Here is a 20073-nt window from a genome sequence, read left to right on the forward strand (position 1 = left end):
GCTTTGTTCTTTACTTCTAGAAAAGAAAAAAAATCTCACGAACTTTCCAAGACTATTTTAAATCATTTTCTATATATTTAATTATATATTTTTGTACATATAGAGAAGTTAAAATAACTTTTGACATATCCATACAAAAGGAGAAGGTGGATTTACAGAGCAAGGCTTAGAGGTACCACAAGACTGAAAGAGGATACAGAGGGTATAGGGAGTGAATAGTAGTGTAAAAATAGAAGTATGATTTATTAAAGAGAAATGAGTACTTTTGTGGACATTATTCATTATAGAAATTGAATACAACCACACATTTGCCAGTTGTGGAGCCATACTAGCAGGTTCTTTATTTTAAGCTTACTTTATCACAATAGTTGAATTTTTATTCATACATGTCAAGACCAAAAAAGTTGAGATTTACATATATACAATTTATCTAAACTTTCTATAGAGTATAACACTGTGGCTACAAAGGTGATATTTTTTAACCCCCAAAATGTACAAGTGCAAAGGATTAGATCATATCACTGCAGACAAGGAAAGACAATAGGTAGATTTTGTTCTTAACATGAAAGAAATGTGTTTTCATAGAGAGTGTGTGAGACTATTCCGTGAGTCTGACAATGCACTGTGTCTTGCTTTCAAGAGGAGGCATGAGATGAATGAAAGATCTAGGAGCCATTTGATTTTCTGTAATATAATCTGGTATCTGTCCTAAAGACTTTGAAGACAACACACAGAAAATAAGTCTCATGGAAAGGACATGACAAAAGAAACATTTACATCCATTGATTGTCAAGTGGTAGCTGACCAAAGCACTTGGTTACTAGGGGAAGAAGTTGATCCATTAGAAAACATAATAAGAGAATTTAAATGCTCATGAGAATTATGGGAACTCCAAAGTATTGGCTTTCTACAGATAGGAATAGAACTGCTTGTCTATTCAACCTAGATAATTACTAATTGCCAGAGTAGACCATGCTAAAGGTCAGCAGTACCTTTTATCGCTAATTGCTTCTCTTTCCCTTTTGTTTAATAAATGACTTGGGCAGTGTTATACTATTGGGAATAGGTATCATTTTACATTTTCAATAAATTTTTCCACATTCAAGAAAAAGTGCTCCCACTATACATTATTGTTGGAAGATTCATAGCCTTTTAAATAATCCATTGGCATTTTCATCTAAATCTATACTAATTCTTTTACTTTCATGAAGCTTTATAGAATCTGGATATTGAGTGGAGTGAATTTCTCAGATAAATCACAACAGACTGTGTTATTTCTTTGTTGATGAACACAAATCCTTCAGGGTTCTAACACCAATGATAAGGGTAGTGTTTTACCATTTCAGATGTAGAGTTTACACAAACTAACTTCAGTAAGTCTGAAGAAATACACTGAGACCTTGAGTAGCAACAATTACGTTTTTCTGTGTGTGTGGTGAAGGCTGTGAGAATACTTAATATCCACTCATCAAATTTTAAGTGTGTTAGAAATAGTAACTTTGCTCATTATATTATGAATTACATCCTTAAACAAATTAGATCCTGCCTAATTGGACCTTAGTGTCCTTTGAGTGACATCTCCTTGTCCTTTTCTTGTCTCTTACTCTGACAACCAATATTTCACACTTGCCTCCCCGAGTCTTACTAGTTTAGATTTGTGTTTTAGTGGGCAGGGTCACACAGTGTTTCACTTTTTATGCCTGGCTTTTTTCACATAGCACGATGTCCTCCAGGTTTGTCTATCTTGCGACAGATGACATGAGTTCCTTGTTTAAGTGCTCAATAAAATTTTGGCTAATACTTATTATAGGATACACATTCCATATATGTGGACATCAATCATAAATTGTTCCAGAACTGAGATATTTAATGAATGATGCAGAAGGAATTTATCCAAGTTGGAAGAAACTATTTTCCCCACATGTCATGTGCAAAGGTGCAATAAATAATCAAAACTGAAAAACCAAGCATGACATTTTATAAACGGATGTGATTGAGTTTTTTTTTCAGATAAAACATAAAACAATTTAGTCTAAATAAAAAAATGGATAACTTTTCATTGCACTAAAATTTAAACCTTAATTGTTCATTGTGAAGTTGTTTTTAAGAAAAGGTAGGGAAAATATAAAGGGTCATATCTTCATAAACTAAAGAACTCTTCAGCCAGTCAAATAAATGGACTAGTTTTGGTTATCCAAGAAGAGAAAAGGCATAAGAAAGGCCTGCTATTCTATTATTTTTACTATTAAATTATTATCATACTGATTACTTTTTAAACTGATAAAATACTTATGAGTATGTGAAATACAAATCACAGTCTAGGATAATGGCTGTTCCTGAGTAAAGAGAGAAATTGATTAAGTAGGGAATATTGGTTCAACTAATTTTGTTTTAAAATTTAATACTATTGTGATGTTTAAAGAAAAATTATAAAATTGGGTATTTACAGACACTCATGTTGTTGTAATTAGAGTACTTGGAAGGTTAAATAGTTAAGAGTTCAAGGCCATCCTGATTTACATACATAGTATAAAACATTGTCTCAAAACGCAAATCAATATAAAAGAATATTGAATATTCAAATATATACATTTGTAGTGTTTTCCATTTTTAAATAATATTTTTATTTTTGAAGTTTTCATACTTTCATACAGTGTACACTGATAACATAATTCCATCACTTTCACTCTCCTCCCAACCCTAGTACCCCTTGCCTATCTACAAACTTTATATACTCTTTATAATTGTGATTAAGGAACACTGATGTTAATCGGTGTTACTCATATACATAATTGGTAAGCAGCTCTCCTGTGGGCCATGGGCAGCTTACTAGAGGCCAAGACCACAAAGGAGTGTGGATCTGCACTCTTTATCAGCCTTAAACTGCCAATAACTCTTCAACTACTGATGAGGCCTCAGAGACCTCTTCTTTGTTCATGTTGGAATTGTTCATGTTGGCTTGATCTTACATGGGTCTTGTGCAACCACAGTTGTTGGTTTTGATTCAGGCAATGCAATAGTTGAGAGATATTTAGGAGCCAGTATTTTATATTTCTTCTCAGTTGTTGTGTATTTCATTTCTTTCACCTTCCTCTACTAAGTTTCCTGAACCTTGAAAATGGTCAGAGGTTGGTTTACATGAACCATCCACATCTGAACCTTCAGTGTTATTTTCAGCACTTTAACCAGCAATGAGTCTCTGAGTTAATCACTACCCACTGCAAAAAGAAGCATTCCTAACCAAAGTTAGGAGCAGTACAGATCTATGGGCATAAACATAAATATTTAGAATGCAGTTTGACAGAATAACCTTTTTTTCAAAACAACAATAGGTTCAACCATTGGCTCATGATTTCCTTGTCATGGGCTTTAACCAAATTTACAGTACCAAGAATGAAATCCTTTCTGTGGAGCCAGCTTCACATCCAATTAGTAAGCAGCTAGTTAGCTCTAATAACATATTACTAGGCTACTGTATGTCTGGGCTATTTTGCTGGCATGTCAGTGTGTCAACATGCGGAGTCCAGAACTCAGTATGGCCACTGACATTTTGCTTCCCCAGAAGACTGTATAGTACATTCTTACACTGTGTAAGTTAGCAGATGGCTAGCTTCCTGGTCATTGCGAAGTTGATTTCTCTTTGTCATACATCCAACATGAGTGGTGTCTCATGAGTAAGGTCCTACCATCTAGTAACGGGTGGAAATCAAGACCAACGGCAAAACTCTGTGATGTTCTGAGTGCCTATGAAAGTCTCTCTGAGTAGTAAGGTATGTCATACTTGGTACCGACTTTTTCATTTAATAATCATGGCATCATAATGTTAATATTTGCTATTGTATGCATACTTAAAGTGTCTTATAATTTAAAAGCAAAGCTAAACCCATCTTGCTTTTTAGTACCCAAGCTCCTTAAGTTTTCCTTGAAATAGAAACCTGTCTAGATTACTCAAGAATAAAAACCTCAAAAACTATAAAATAGATCATTTTTATTACCTTAAAAGTTCACATCTTTACAAAGTAAACTCTTCCACCAAGTGCCTCATGTAAGTGATGTTAATGGGGAAATTCTTTCCAGGAAATTCTTTTCATAGAGTAAAAAAATGCCCCTGGTTAGCTACTAAAAGCTTGAGCCACAGTTCTGACTTTCTGAGACTAAACTATATAAGGCAAATCTCTAAACAATTTTCTCCAATGCTGGGACCCATTGACCTGCAGCTCCTTCCTACCATGTAAGGGAGATCACAGGAAGGATATGATGTTCCTGTCAGTGGAAATAAAACTATTTTTGGAAAAATCTAGTTTGTGCCTGTTACACTAGATTTGTGCAGAAAGTCGCTCCCACTTCCCTGCAGCCCTGTACCAGTCATAGTTTGCTTTTTGAGATGCCTGGAAGTAATCTTAGCATCTTTTTCATAGCGAGATTCAGGCAAAAATGAGAAAACGGGCAAACCTTTTTTTCTCCAGCAGTGAATATATTGTTGGCATATTAAAATTTTAAACTGAAATGTCCTATATTACTGGAAGAGAAACTGTTCGGCTTCAGGTCCAATTTAAGTATTTTTTCTTCTAATGGAGCTATGTCAATTTAGTAAATGACATTGTGGTTTAAAATGTCATTCCATAACCTTCTTTAATTAAAGTGGCAATGGACCACCAATCTGTTCCCATTATTGAATTTTTAACCATTAGAATCTGGGCTGTGTGATGTACATTTTAATCCCTCCACTCAAAAGTATGCAGAGACTCCTCAGAGAATTGCAGTCAGAACTTAAAACTCAGCCACTCGGTAAGCGATGACTCAGGAACAAGAAGAGGGGAAATAAGCAAAGAGATGAAATAAGACAGAAAATGAGAAAGGGAGAGACACACACATGAGAGAGAGAGAGAGAGAGAGAGAGAGAGAGAGAGAGAGAGAGAGAGAGAGAGAGAGTCGGGGGCTGCAGGAGGAGGGCAGAGAGAAAGGAATTTAATGAAGTGCTGATACCCAAGTAGTTGAATACTCTCTCTGGGTTTAGTCCTGCGAGTCAAAGGGAACCAATCTTAGCTATATCTCTCTCCAGAAGGTGGGAGAGACTATGCTTTCCCTATTCTCATTTCAACTTGAATTTTTGCACATTGTAGGCTGTTTTTTTTTTTCATTTTTTTCTCCTTTATTAATTTATTCTTGTTACATCTCAATGGTTATCCCATCCCTTGTATCCTCCCATTCTTCCCTCCCTCCCATTTTCCCCTTATTCCCCTCCCCTATGACTGTGACTGAGGGGGATTACCTCCCCCTGTATATGTTCATAGGGTATCAAGTCTCTTCTTGGTAGCCTGCTGTCCTTCCTCTGAGTGCCACCAAGTCTCCCCCTCCAGGGGACATGGTCAAAGGTGAGGCACCAGAGTATGTGAGAAAGTAATATCCCACTCTCCACTCTACTGTGGAGAGTGTTCTGTCCATTGGCTTGATCTGGGTAGGAGTTTAAGGTTTATCGTCTACCTTGGCTGGTGCCTTAGTTTGAGCGGGACCCCTGTGCCCAAATCTGCCTATCATAATGTTCTACTTGTAGGCTTCTATGCTCCAGCACACAACAAGAAAATTTGCTCAACCATGTTCATAGCAGCCTTATTCATAATAGCCAGAACATGGAAACAGCCTAAGTGTCCCTCAATAGAAGAATGGATAAAGAAAACATTGTAGGCTGTTTTAAGTTCCCAATCCTGATCATGGTCATAGCACTTTAGCAGAGTCAAACAGTTATTGACAGTAGATGAAGAACACTGTGGCAAAGATTGCAGTAGCTCAGAGAAATAAGTCCCACAAATTTCAAACACATTGTACATTTTAGCGAGGTGAGCCTAGGCTTGGATTTATGAAGCAAGAAGAAAGGTCATTGTGTGCTGTAGGGATACAGCTTACAATTCCATGGTCATAGAGTGGCAAGAAACAAGTCTCACCTCAGTAGAATTGAACCCCTCACGTGCTGAAAATTTAGAACAAAAGGTCTGCAGTCATGTCTCGAGAATTTTGAGGTTACTTTCATTTTTGCATATCTCTTTCTGTGATCTAGTTATTCCTCTTCTTTTTTAAAAAAATTTAAAGTATATTTTTTATTTAGTTAGTTTTATTTCATGTGTGGGTGTTTTGTGTGCATGCGTGGCTATATACCAGGTGTAGACCCTGCCCACACAGGCCATTAGATCCTCTGGGATGTGAGCTAGATCATTGTGAGCTACCATGTAGGGCCAGGGAGTTGAACCTTGTTCCTACAGAAGAGCAGCCATGGTTCTTAACCACTGAGCTATATGGGCACCTCCAGTGATCTAATTATTCTTTTTTTAAAAAATCTAGTTATTTTTATTCTTTACTATTTTTTTTATACTCTTTCAGTCTGCTCAACACTCAAACAGTTTGCTGTGACCTAGTTTGGGACAGAAATTAATAAAGCTCCCTCATGTCTCTTTTTAAACTTCACAAGAAGGAATTTAGACTTTTACAAATTAAGTCTCTCTTTCTCTCTTTCATCATGCCCCCTTCTCTCTCTCTCTCTCTCTCTCTCTCTCTCTCTCTCTCTCTCTCTCTCATGCGTGCGTGTATTGGAGTACAGAAACACACACTTGGGACTATCAAAGAACATCCCCTGTTATCATTCCTCACTTTCTACCCTGAGTCTTTTTCCCTGCTGTATGCTAGGCCACAGGCTTCTGGGATTTTGTTGTTTCTTTCCATTTTGCTATAGTTGCAAAGGCATCACGTACATGGCTCTGTGCCTGGCTTTACATGGGTTCCAAGGAGTTCAACTGAGGTCTTCTTTCTTGCACAGCAAGTGCCTTACCCACTCAGTCACTGCCCAGCCCTTTAGTTGTGTTTTTTTCCCTTGAAATGTTGTATTTAGACTACATATATGTAACACACATGCACATAATGCATATATGAAGCATACATCTATAATGCACATAGCCCACATATAACACAAACATATAACACACATACACATAATACATACATGTAATATACGTAACCCACATACCATACAAAAGTTATATAATGCAGTGTTTTATTTATATTTTTGCATCAATTTCATAAGAGAAATTGGTCTGAAATTCTCTTTCTTTGTTGGGTCTTTGTGAGGTTTCGGTATCAATGTGACTGTGGCTTCATAGAATGAATTTGATAATGTTCCATCCCTTTCTATCTTTTGGAGTAGCTTGAAGAGTACTGGTATTAGCTCATCCTTGAAGGTCTGGTAGAATTCTGTACTAAAACCATCTGGCGCTGGGCTTTTTTGCTTGGGAGATTATCAGTGATATTTCTATAGGGGAAATGGGACTATTTAGCTTGTTTATCTCTTCTTCACTCAATTTTGGCAAGTGGAATTGATAAAGAAAATCATCCATTTCCCTTAGATTTTCAAAATTTGTGGCATATATGCCCTCAAACTAAGATCTTACAATTCTTTGTACTTTTTCATTGTCTGTTGTTAGGTCTCGCTTTGATGTCTGGAAATAATCAAACTCAGGGCTGACATTAATAAGTTAGAAACAAAGAGAACAGTCCAAAGAATATATTTATATTTGTCAAAAACTGTATACAGTTTTTGTGAGAGAACAAGTCCTTGATTTTATGTTCTTATGGTTTCTAGGACTAATGCTAAAACACCTTGAACAATCTTGTGTTATCAACTGTCCTTCCTTTTTTTCTGTCTTTTATTATTATTTACTTCTTTTTTACATATACATTTATATTATTATACAGACATAAAATAAACTACATACAGCAAGAAGAACCACAGAACAATCAGGAATTATATTCATGCTACTTTCATAGTGTTTAGGCTGTTTGTGTTTGGCAAACTTGAAGAAAATATTTTCCTATCTAGTTGACTTTCATAAATAATAGCTAGTGGCCCGTGACGCCCTTTAAGCAAACTTCAAAGCCTATTAAAATATCACTTTTATTACATGTCATCTTAGTTAAATATTTATTTGAGCCACTACCATGTAGTTTACTCTAGAATAATTTGATACATTAGCTCATATTTTTTTCTAGGAATATGAGCCTGGTGACAAATAGTCTTTATCTCTGTTTGGCTAATGTTAAATTCCCAAGTTTTTCCCAGCTTTCTTTTGGCAGTAGCATCTCAATATGAAATACCAAGGTACTACGAATACGAATATTTTCTATCTTGAATTGAAATATTGGAAACTGGAGTTGGCAGAGTGCTTTCTGAGCATTTACAAGCCTGCAAACCCCTAGGCTCGTCTCCTCTGTGTGTGTTGTGTTCATGTGCGTGCACAGTACATATGTTGAGGTCAGAGCACTTATGGGAGTTGGTTATCTCCTTCTACCCTGTGGGTCCTGTGGCTTAAAGATAGTCTGCCACACCCTTACCAGCTGAATAACTTCATTGGTTCCTACTTCATTTTTTGTGTCCCAGTTTGAAGCATATTTTCCCATAACCATTCCTGTTATCACTATTATCATATGAATGCTTATTATACAGCACATTTCACTCTAGGGTAGTTATATATTAACTCAATATTCTCAGTTCTTTCAGGTGGACATTATCTTACCATTTCCATATGTCAGGAAGGCAACTACTCTGCACATAACAGAGTAATTTGTTGAAAAGGCACACTTCTTTTCTGGAAACCTGTATTTTAATCCTAGTGTTGGATTTCAGAGAGCCTGGACTTCTCTGGTTTTCATTCCCGTATGTGTTCTGGTAGTACAAGTCAGGATTGTTCATCAAGAGGAAGGGAAAAGATGATGTAGTTTTCTGTTGATTCAGTAGAAAGAATGTAGAAAGATTGCTTGCAATTTAGATTCAACGAAACATGACTAGACCGTAGTGTCTTAACTAAACTGGCAATTTCACTTACAAACAAGGGCATTTTCTATGGTAAGTGTTGTTTGAATACCCAGATATCTCATTGAAGTATTACATAGAAGGGGACATCTCAGGTTTAGGCCTAAGAAGTATCTTAGATTTAATTAGAATAGAGTATAAGAGCAAGAAAAGTAGCTTAAATATGTATAATAGGTTATGGAAAGTCAGAGTATAGTCAGAATGTGCCCGAAGAAGGAAATCAGCAACATAGATCAACTGCTTATTAGAATTTCTCTGCTTCCCCATGAAGAAGTACCCTCCATATCTACTGAGCAGTGGATGCTTCCTGCAGAACAGCTTCCAGACACTCTTGCTCCTTGTCACTTCTCATCTCAGCTCTAGTGTTGACTGTTTCTTGTTCAATTTTCTCCCACTCTGCCTTGAGGCAAATTTAGTGAAATGCATTTTCTTATGACTATATTTTGCCCAAGGCTGGTATTCATTTTGCCTCCTTAAGTAGAATTTGCTTATTTTTCATATCAGGCCTTCTGTCCTGATATTTTTATTTTAAAACATTGAACAATTTTCTTTACTTCTGTGTCTTGTCAAGGCTTCTTCACTGTCCTCAAGTGCTACTTGAGGGAAGTCTGGAGAATAGTGTGGGCAATATAGTGTGGATAAAGGCACAAATTATATAGCCATCTGTATCTAAATTTGAATCAGTCATTGCCAGTCATGGGCATCTATTTTGGAAAGTCACAAAATAACAGTTCTCTAGCTTTCAGAATTTAAAAATAAGAAAAATTATTGTACATATTATCTCAAGGAAATTTAAAGAAAATTAAATAAAATTTCATATGTTAGAGAATTAATAGGAATTAATATTCTATTTGTGGTAGAGTATCATTATAACATGTTATCATCATCATTTTTATATACTTTTATTGCACATGTATAAAACAAACTACATGCAACAGGGAGAACTATGTGACAATCATGAGAATACTGAGTACTATATATATTATATTCATAGTGGCTTGGCCATCTACATTCATCTCGTTTGAAGTAAGTGTTTTTCCTGTCTTGTTGGGTCTAAATTTCTGAATAAGATTCAATATTTTTCCTATCTCAACTCTAATAGCTTAACTTCTTTATCTTGATCTAAAACGATCTTGTCCCCTAACCAACTAAACTTGGTTGTAAAACTATACTATCTTGTCTTTAACATAGACAGCCTAGGAGAGACTCCTCCCAGCAGATTAAATCACCATTTTTTTTTAAACAAATATAGTTTACTATATGACCCACTTTTACTTTAAATCTATTCAATGCTACATTTTAAGTGAATTTCAAAGAACCAGATTAAAAACGTCCTCTCTTAAGATTGAACTAGGTAGAAGCAAGGGTAATTTAAAAATAATGTAATATATACACACATATGACTTTAATTTTATATGCATATTTGTTTCTGTGCATATGCTTTTTATTTGCACATGCCTTTCCTTCAATAAATGTGAGAACTTTTCAGGGCCGTGTATCAGTTATTTATTACTATGTAAACAACTTCCTAAATTTTTTCCTTTTTCTTTTTTCTTATTTTTCTTTTTTTACATATACATTTATATTATTACACACATATACAACAAACTACCTATAGCAAGAAGAATCCCGAAACAATCAGGGATTATATAAATGTTATATTCATAGTGTTTTGGCTATTTGTATTTGGCAACCTTGAAGAAACATCTTTCCTATCTTGTTCCATCTAAAATTCTGAATGTAAATCACTATCTATCATATCTTATCTCTATCAACTTAAAACATCTATGTATATCCAAAAAGTCTTAACCCCTAAGCAACTAAGCTTAATTGTAAAAGTAAACTATGTGGCTCTTAACCCCACCAGAGACTTAAGAAGGAATAACCTTAATTATCTGAGTAGACAGGAAGTGCAGGATAGCAGGTTCCCAAATGAAAAAAATGACAGAGACAGTTTTCTGCCTGAGCAGTCACCCAACACTCTCTATAACATTGGAGCATTATCTTCAGCCTTCTGGCTCAATATATGTGACAGATATATTTGTGAGGCAGGAGCTATTGAGGACTTGCTCACCCTGTCTTGGCAGAGGTTGGCCATTGACTCTGTCTGCATCCAAGCTTGCCCATGTTTAGGAAGAATTCTGACTGTGACAGAAATGAGGACATTTTGTCATATTGAAGCCATCTCCATAAGGAGGTCCTTTAATGCAACAAATATTCTTATCATTTTGTTTTGTTATTTGACTAGGCTGTTCTTGTTGTCCTCATGTATCTGTGGCATGAGATGTGTCTAGAGCTTAACCCACACTACAAAATCAAGATTCTCATCATCTACGAGTCTGCTGGCATGCCTTATCACATTCTACAGGGAGCTTTCTTCCTTACAGCATTGCAGTGGCTGTCATCCATGGAGGCAAAACGTCATGTATAAGGGGTTAATCAATTGTCTATTTATCATGCTTGCCTCTGACTCTTTGGCCAAAGAAAGATACATGATCAAAGTCAGATTTCATCTGGGAGGAAGGTCCATTAGAGTAATATAAATTATATAAAGTGTGGTTCAATGGAAGCACTAATGGAATATTTTACTACACAGTTTCTTTGAATGGTGTAACTGACTATAGTGAACTGAAGATGTACATGACACTTTTATAGGACGACTTAGTTCTGGTCATTTTAAGGAACTTCTAATGACACTGTACATTAGTAGATAAGCTTGAAAAAGCATCATCTTCATAATTACTCTCCTGTTACTGGATCATGATTTACCACAGTGCAGATAGGTGTTTAGTGGCTTGCTTTGACATTGAGATAAAAGAAGGCTTTAGACATAAATGCTTGAACTAATATAGTAGCTAGCAGGTATCAAATTTACTATTTCCCAAGCTTGTGCAGAAATTTCCTTCCTGCCTTAACTTCTTGTCAACTCTTTAATGTATAAAGTAGAAACAAAATGTCTTATAAGAGAAATAAGGTTACTTTAGTATTTGAACTTAAAATAATCTTTGCATTAATTTGTAATTATGGGATGGCGATGAAAAAATATCAATACAATTAGAAGACCAGGTCTGCTAAAGGAGAAGGATGTGGATTGCTGAAAATGACAGGCAGCTTTATGAGAAAAGGCTGTTGATCTGAAGGAAAAACAGCAAAAGGAGCTTGCTCCCTACATAGCTAAAGGAAATGGGATTCACCAAAAGGGAGTTGTCTAGGCTAGAAAGAGAAAGAATGAGAAGGAGGAAGAAAAGAAGATGAACAGGATGATGAAGAAGGTGAAGATGGAGATAATGATGATAAAGAAGAAAAAGAGGAAGAAGAAGAAGAAGAAGAAGAAGAAGAAGAAGAAGAAGAAGAAGAAGAAGTTGGTTCTAGCACAGAAATTTTCTTGTCTATAAAACATTTACCTGAAACCTCCACTCTGCCACCCAATGAAAACACAACTCTCTCTTTTTAAAGGAAAATATATAATGTAAACAGGTGTAGGGTTGAACTTTCAGATATACAGCGTCTTTCTTTTATTTTTATTATTTATTTATTATTTTGGGTTTCCAGATTCATTTATTCTATCAAAAATGTAGTAATAAGTTGCCAGGAAAAAAAAGCTCTAAAGTCATTCTGAAGTGAGTCTGGAATTTTAATTTGAATGGAATGTTTGGTAATAATATTTGGTTGTTTCAATTTTTAGATACAATGATGATATTGCTATTTTTAGAGAGGAGATTTTTGTCATTCTCAAATCATTTGTGTTTATTAACTAACTTCTTTTAGATTATCACAAAAGTACCAGGAGTAAAAATAATTTTATTCAATGTAATTATAATTTTATTCAATGTATTTATACTTGCACTCTTTTTCTTTTTTAAAATTTAATTAATTTATTCAGATTACAGCTCAATTGTTATCTCATCAATTGTATCTTCCCATTCCTCTGTTTTCACACTATTCCCCTTCCCTAGGTCTTTTAGTGGTTATTAAATACCCAAATATGTCTTTAGATAGCTATTTCCTGGAGATATTTTCAATAGCCACTGGCATTGCTTGGTACAATACAGGGGTGTAAATTGGCATGAAAATTTCAACCAGGTTTTTGTTGGTATACAGAACAAATCACGTCTAAATGGGGATAGTCTTTTGTTTTTATCTTCAGTTGTGTCTAGTGCAGTTTATATGACAACAATTGTTTTGGTAGCCAGATACCACTCTGTAATTGCAAAAAAAAAAATCCTCAAATCCCAAATAAAAAAGTATTACATCTGTTTTGTTGACATTCAGAATGCTTCTAAATTAATTCATTTTTACTAGTATTTTCCTTTACATAGATCTGAGATTTTATTTTTTTTCCCGAGGGGAAGCTAGTTTTTTGTCTGATGTTGATAACAGAAACTATAGCAGTGTTTGTTTTTATGTAATTAGCTGATGAAATGCTTTATCTATACAACAGGTATACTGTTATGGGGATGCTAATGGCTTGAGAACATATTCAACCATTTAAAAAAAGTATCTGAAGTCATGATCCTAAAATGGCATCATTTTATCAGACTATAATGACTCTGGAGTTAGCAGTAGAATCTAAACACCTCTGCTTGGCTTTTACCTCTTTTGCATTTTTTTTAGTGAAACTTAAAAAATGTTACATGTATTTACTTATTTGTATATAGTGTATGTATGTGTGTGGGGGCGTGATTATGCCGCACTGCATGTGAGGAGGACAGGAGCTGATTCTTTCTACCACGTAGCTCCTCAGGTTTGTACTCAGTTAATCACATGGGGAAGCAGGAGCTTTATGCACTGAATTCTCTTTCAGGGCCATTAGTGGGCTTAAAAACCATCAAACTAACAAACAAAAAAATAAGCAAGCAAACAGATAAAACATATAATCCTGAATGATAAAAGAAACACAGAAGATTTCACCAGCCCAGATTTTAAATAGCATGACATAACCATAGTAATCAAAGGAGAGTTGTATTGCTATAAAAGCAAACATATTGATAAAGGAGGTAGAACAAAAGACCCAGATATAAGCTCACACATATATAAACACATAATTTTTGTTAGAGATACAAAAAAATGTGGAAAAAACAGTATCACCAACAAATGATGCTTATCTAACTGGATAATTTCATACTGAAGAATGAAATGAGATTCTTATCTGTCACTTTGAATCAACTCAACTGAAAATGGATTGAAGACATCATCAGCATAGGACCTAATACTCTAAGTCTAATGGAAGGGAAAGTAGACAACATGCTTGATCTCATTGGAACAGAAGTAACTTTCTGAACCCTGCCCCAATAGCATAGGCATTGAGATTAGCAATTAATAAATGGAACTTCATGAAATTAAAAAGCTTCTGTACAGCAAAAGACACCATAATTTGAATGAAGTATCCAATTACAGAATGGCAAAAATCTTTACCAACATGCATTAGATAGAAGATTATTATGTAAAATATACAAAGAGCTAAAAGAAAAAACAGCTGAATGTAGAGAAAAGAAACAATTCAATTAAAACTAGGCAAAAAGTAAGTAGGGTTCCAACTTGTGAGAGAAGTGGAAGGTCAGTACAGAATAGAAGCGTTCAGGAGGGACAGAAAAAAGCAAAGTTCTATGTTAAAGCTTCAATGATTCATATTGTTTTTTGGTTATCCAATTTCATACACAAAACATAAATATATGAATGTGAATATATATAAATCTACATACATAACTGTTTATATATATAGCATAAATGAAGATATGTTACTTAGGTAATTCTTTGTAGAAGAGCTACAGATGAACAAAACCCCTAGTATCAGGCACCAGGGTAGTCCAAGTGGTTGCATACAAGTAACCAAAAAATATGCTGTCCTCGGATGTATTTCAGAGGTAGAAGTTAAGAAACTATTGCTGAATGCACTGCACACTTAGAACACAAGGCTATACTATTCAAACTAGATCTAATCTCAAAGCTTTCTTCCAATTATCTAACTTCTAAACTACCAGAAAGTAATATGTAAGTTGCCAATGGAGGGAAGCAATTAACAACAACAATGACCAACAACAATGATATCTATAAAGACAAATAGTGGGGATCAAATATTAGTGGTAAGCAATGGCTTTCTAAATGGACTTGAGATGCTTAGTGGGAGGGAAATTATGTCTGTACTAGAAACACAGCCAACTCCCAAGAGCTAATGAGGCCATGGATCTTAGAAGAGACTCTACAACTGCTACTTTGCTAGACTAGCATAAAACATTGCGTACATTAAGTCTTATCTTTACATGCACAGATAAGTATAGCCATCACCCATCATCAAAGAAGGTTTGCTTTGCAGCAAATGGAGAAACAGGGAATCACAGCTGGGCACAATGCAGATATAAGTCAATTTTAGGGAAACAAGACCTGGTGACTACATTTACACCACAACTTATGTATCTATGGCTTAGGAATGTGTATTGAATGTAAACATGTTTTTGTTTTTATCCCAAGTGTGGAATGTGAAATAGACGTGTGAGAGGGTCCATGACGTTAGTCTACTGGAAACAGACTTGTGAGAGAGTGTGTGATGTTTGTCTGTTGGAAAAAGACTTGTGAGATGGTGTGTAATGTTGGTCCGCTAGAAAGCGAACTACCTCTTGAGAGAGCATGGTCTTTGCCAGGTGATAAACATCCTGGTATGTACTCTGAGAGGAGATAAATATGAGCCCAAGAAACAGAGGCTTGCCAGTTGGCTTTTGTATTGCTTCACATCACTTGGCTGTTCATTGCTTTTCTTTGAGATGTTCCTATAAAAGACTTTGAAGAGGCTGCTGTGTTTGTTGTTGCTCCCACTTCTGCTTGTTCCTGCTGCTGTGTTTGTTGCTGGAATTCTGACAACAAAGAGTAGAATCTCCCTAAGGGACTTGTCTAAGAGGGCCTACTTCCATTGTCCCTGCTAGGCTTTTTGATATTGGTTATCGAGTATAAAGTGGACCATCTTGAATACATATGTACAGAAACAATGGAGTCAGTGGGTTGTGTTTATATATTCTCTCTGTGAGTGCAAATAGAACCAAACAATAGACCCAAAGACAAAGAGGCTATCAATTTTAGTGTGAGGAGTTTAGAGGGAATAAAGATATGGCAGGGAAGGAGGGATATGATGTAATTGTATCTTAATTAAAACATATTTAAAATTTTTCATGAGATATAGGTTTACACAGAAAATTCTTAAAGCATGAAACATAAATAGCTGAGAAATTCTAGAAACTGTGCTTAACATCATTAACCCTTTGGGAAATTAAAGTAAAGCTCTTTTGAAAATTCATCTTAGCCCAGTCTTAAGAGCCAAGGTTAATGAAAATAAGTGAAAGGAAATGCTGCTGAGGATAGGGGGAAAGAGAAAAACATCTATCGGTTGCTGATAGGAGTACAAACTCATAAAGACACTCTGAAAATCAGTGTTGAGGGTTTCAAAGGCTGAACATAAATCTACTCCCAGATTCAGCTTTACCATAATTGAGCATATACCCAAAGGACTCTATATCTTATTAGTGAGATATGTGCTCATCCGTGTTCATTGCTAGTATACTCATAACATCCAGCAATTGGAAGGTGTCCTTCAGCCAGCAAATAGTAATGAAATGTGGTGTATTTACACAATGGGACATTATTCATCTGTTAATAAAAGTTAAATTATAAAATTCTCAGGTAAATTGATGGAGCTAGACTTATCTTTTGTAAAACAACCAGACCTCTAAAGACAACCATTTTATCTTTTCTTTTATATATGGATTTTACCTTTGAGACTTTAGATATTTGTGTTTCGTTTAGAGTAACCACGGATGCATTAAAAGGGGGGTAAAAAGGAAATAAAAACAAAATGTTAAAAGATATTTGGGGAATGGCATGAGAGTATAGGAGGGATTTCAGAGAGGGATAACTAATGCTAAAGTCCTTCTGTAAAGTCATGTAAAGACCTATTATTATAAAAGCTTCCATATGTGTGTGTGTGTGTGTGTGTGTGTGTGTGTGTGTGTGTGTGTGTGTATACACTGTATCAAACTTCTAGTACCATGAGTTGCATCTTTTTGAGTTCTTGGTCAAAAAACCATAGAGCCCCTCCTACCCTAACGAAATAGCAGTAAAGCCTATTGCTTGTGCTACTAGTTATGCTCTAAAATTTGATGACACAACTTCAACTTCATTTATTTATTTATTTTTTGTGTTCCTTTAAAAAAATTTTTTTTATTAATTTGTTCTTGTTACATCTCAATGGTTATCCCATCCCTTGTATCCTCCCATTCTTCCCTCCCTCCCATTTTCCCCTTATTTCCCTCCCCTATGATGGCACAACTTTATTGCTGAAAATAATACATACTTGTGGCATAGATCTTGGAGGAACCTAGCTGGTAAACAACTGGAAACTGTGTCCCTACTGGCTAGCATTCATAGTCCAGGAAGGCACCATACACACTACTGACAGAGTAAATTAGTCATAAATATAAGTCTTCTATGAACTCTGCAAACTAAAATTAATTACATTAATTCCTGTAAGACATTTCTACTGGTGAAATGCTAATACAAATGTTAGGGGAATAACTAACTAGTTTTTATCTGTTCACATTAAAGGCTCATATATATATTATGTGTGTGTGTATATATATGTATTATATATTATATATTATATCTGCCTATCTATCTATCTATCTATCTATCTATGAGGGAAAGAACAACACAAAGTTGTGTGGAGGGAGGTGGTTTCTCAGAGTGACTGGCGGATAGGAAAGAGCATGATAACAATGTAATATATGAAATTCTCAAAGAATACATTAACTGTGGGGAAAAGAAATTTTAAAAAGATGAATACAACTTTTTGAGAGGCAAATGGACTCAACTTGGTTTCTTGTTCTCTGAGTTACTCATTTTATTAGATTCATAAAGAGCCACACAGTACACATTTCTGACAAAATTAAAATAGAGTGGAATAAACACAAGGAAAGCTACCTTGAGGCAGATAGTGAACTTATTTCTGCCTCCATCCTATCTCTTTACTTAACAGTCCACCAGTGTTGTTCATGTAATGCCTTCAGTGTCTCAAGTACATTTTGAGAGATGCTAAAGAAGACGGGATCATGGGTTGTCAACGGGGTCTGTGTAGGCATCGCCTGGGCTGTGCAGGACAAGTGATGGAAAGCCTCTGTCTTTCGGAGATTCACACTACAGAGGAAAATACTCCCTCCCCACTAAGTACTGTCAAGTTCAAACAGCTTAAGGGCTTTTCATGTCTGAGGCCGAGTCTCTTCACTGGCATTCTCAGAGATCACTGCAAAGGTGAATTGAAATGTGTTTTGGAATAAAACTCTGCGGCTGCTGTGTGATGTCTCTTTTCTCTTACTCTTTATTTTTAATGACTTTTCGTGCTTCAGAAAAACCTTGATTTATTTCACTTTTGTTTGCAGGAAAGTGTATCTTTGTTTCACAGTTCCTAGGTGTTGGATTTTTCTCCTTCCTGAATCCACTACCGGGTTGCATAAATCACACAGAATTATCCTGCGTTAAATCAAGTGACACCATGTGACTATTAATGTTGTGAAGTGTAAGAGGATGTATCACTTTGGGCTGGGAATATGATTTCTGAAAACAGCTGTCTCTGCACTTACTCTCTAAAATTTTTCACCTTGGGAACGGAGTTGTTTACCGTCTAAGCAATTTTATTGACAATTTTGAAATATGCTTTAAATCCCATTGTTTTTCTTCCAGGATTATTAAATATTCATGATCCTACTAAAGTTTCAACTAATGAAATAAATGATATGGATTATTATAGGTAACATACTATTTACATATTTAGAGAAATTAAAAGGAATAAAATCAGGATGGCAGAACAGATCTTTCCACAGGATTGATCATGATGTTTAAACAGAGTTTATCACTGAGCCTTCAGTTGGTTGTTGCAATCGTAATATTTCTTATTTAATGTGATTTATACCAACTAGAGAAGCAAGTTCAAATACATATTATTTCTTTGACTCTACAAACCTGTTCCACCTCTCTCTTCTGAGCTTTGTGGCCGCTGCTTTAATATCTAAGAGCTGAGGAAACCAAGGGGCCATTCTTTTCTCAGGAAGATATTGAACACAAAAGTTAATCCTTGGTTTCCATTAGAAAAATAGGTTATTTATTCTAGGGAAAGATTATTTCTTGCTTTTTAAAGAAAAGAATTCCTTTGTCATTAGTCTGCAGATGCACAAAATCTAGTAGTGATTTTAATTTAATTATTCCTACCCATGTACACTTTTATGCCTTTTGAATAGAAGAGAGAAGTCCTAAAACTGTTGAGAAAATGTTTTCCTCCTCAACAATATTTAAGAAATTTTAGACTTTAAAATTAATACTGTACATTGAAGTCCAGAGTCAAAAGCAATAAAAAGCTAGAGATCATAAATGGATATCTTTCTTTCTCTTATTTTCTCCTTCATATTCCCTCTACTGCCTAATGTTCATGACATCTAATGGCAGTTTTTTTTTGTGACTGTCAAATAATATATATGTTATAAAAATGAATTAAATATTTTAAAGGGCTTAGAGTGAAAAAACAGCCGTGGGTCTCACTACTTCCAATAAGCAGCTGGACACCTGAAGTGCTATTATGGCTCTTTTGACCCATTTACATTCCATTTAAATAAGGCAAACTCGTAGTTCTATTTTTCATTTTATATATTTGTTTCCTATAATGGAGCACAGTTACTTACTTAGCACAAATATTCCAGCTTCCTAATGTTGCTGTCCGATTACATAGAATTGTAGCGTCAGTTGAACAATACAGGAGACTAGTCCGTTCTATAGTTTCCTTTCCTCAGGTACAAATAGTTGAGGGGTCAGTAATCCTTGCTCTAAACAATGTGGGGAAACAAAGCAAAACCATAATGAGGTTGAAGGGAGAGTGTCAGCAGGTGGTTTGGCGTTTAAAATTTTAATATAAAATTTGAAATTAAAAAATGTGATTTCTGTGGCCAGAAAAATCTTTGTAACCATATTATTTCACTGTGGCTCCACTCTGTAGCCCAGGCTGGCATGCAACTCATGTGTACCTCAGGCTGGCTCCTAACTCATGGCTGTCCTCCACCTCATCAGCTTCGTGCGTGCTGTGATTCCAAGGGGAGAATGCCAAACACATCGACACAGCTAAGAGTGCCAAATGGGGCATGTCTCCTCATACGTTTACTCCCCAGAGCATCTGACTTTTGTTCAGACTGCTC

The sequence above is a fragment of the Acomys minous genome (assembly GCF_964271855.1).
Source record: "Acomys minous genome assembly, chromosome: 9".
Lineage (NCBI taxonomy): Eukaryota > Metazoa > Chordata > Mammalia > Rodentia > Muridae > Acomys > Acomys minous.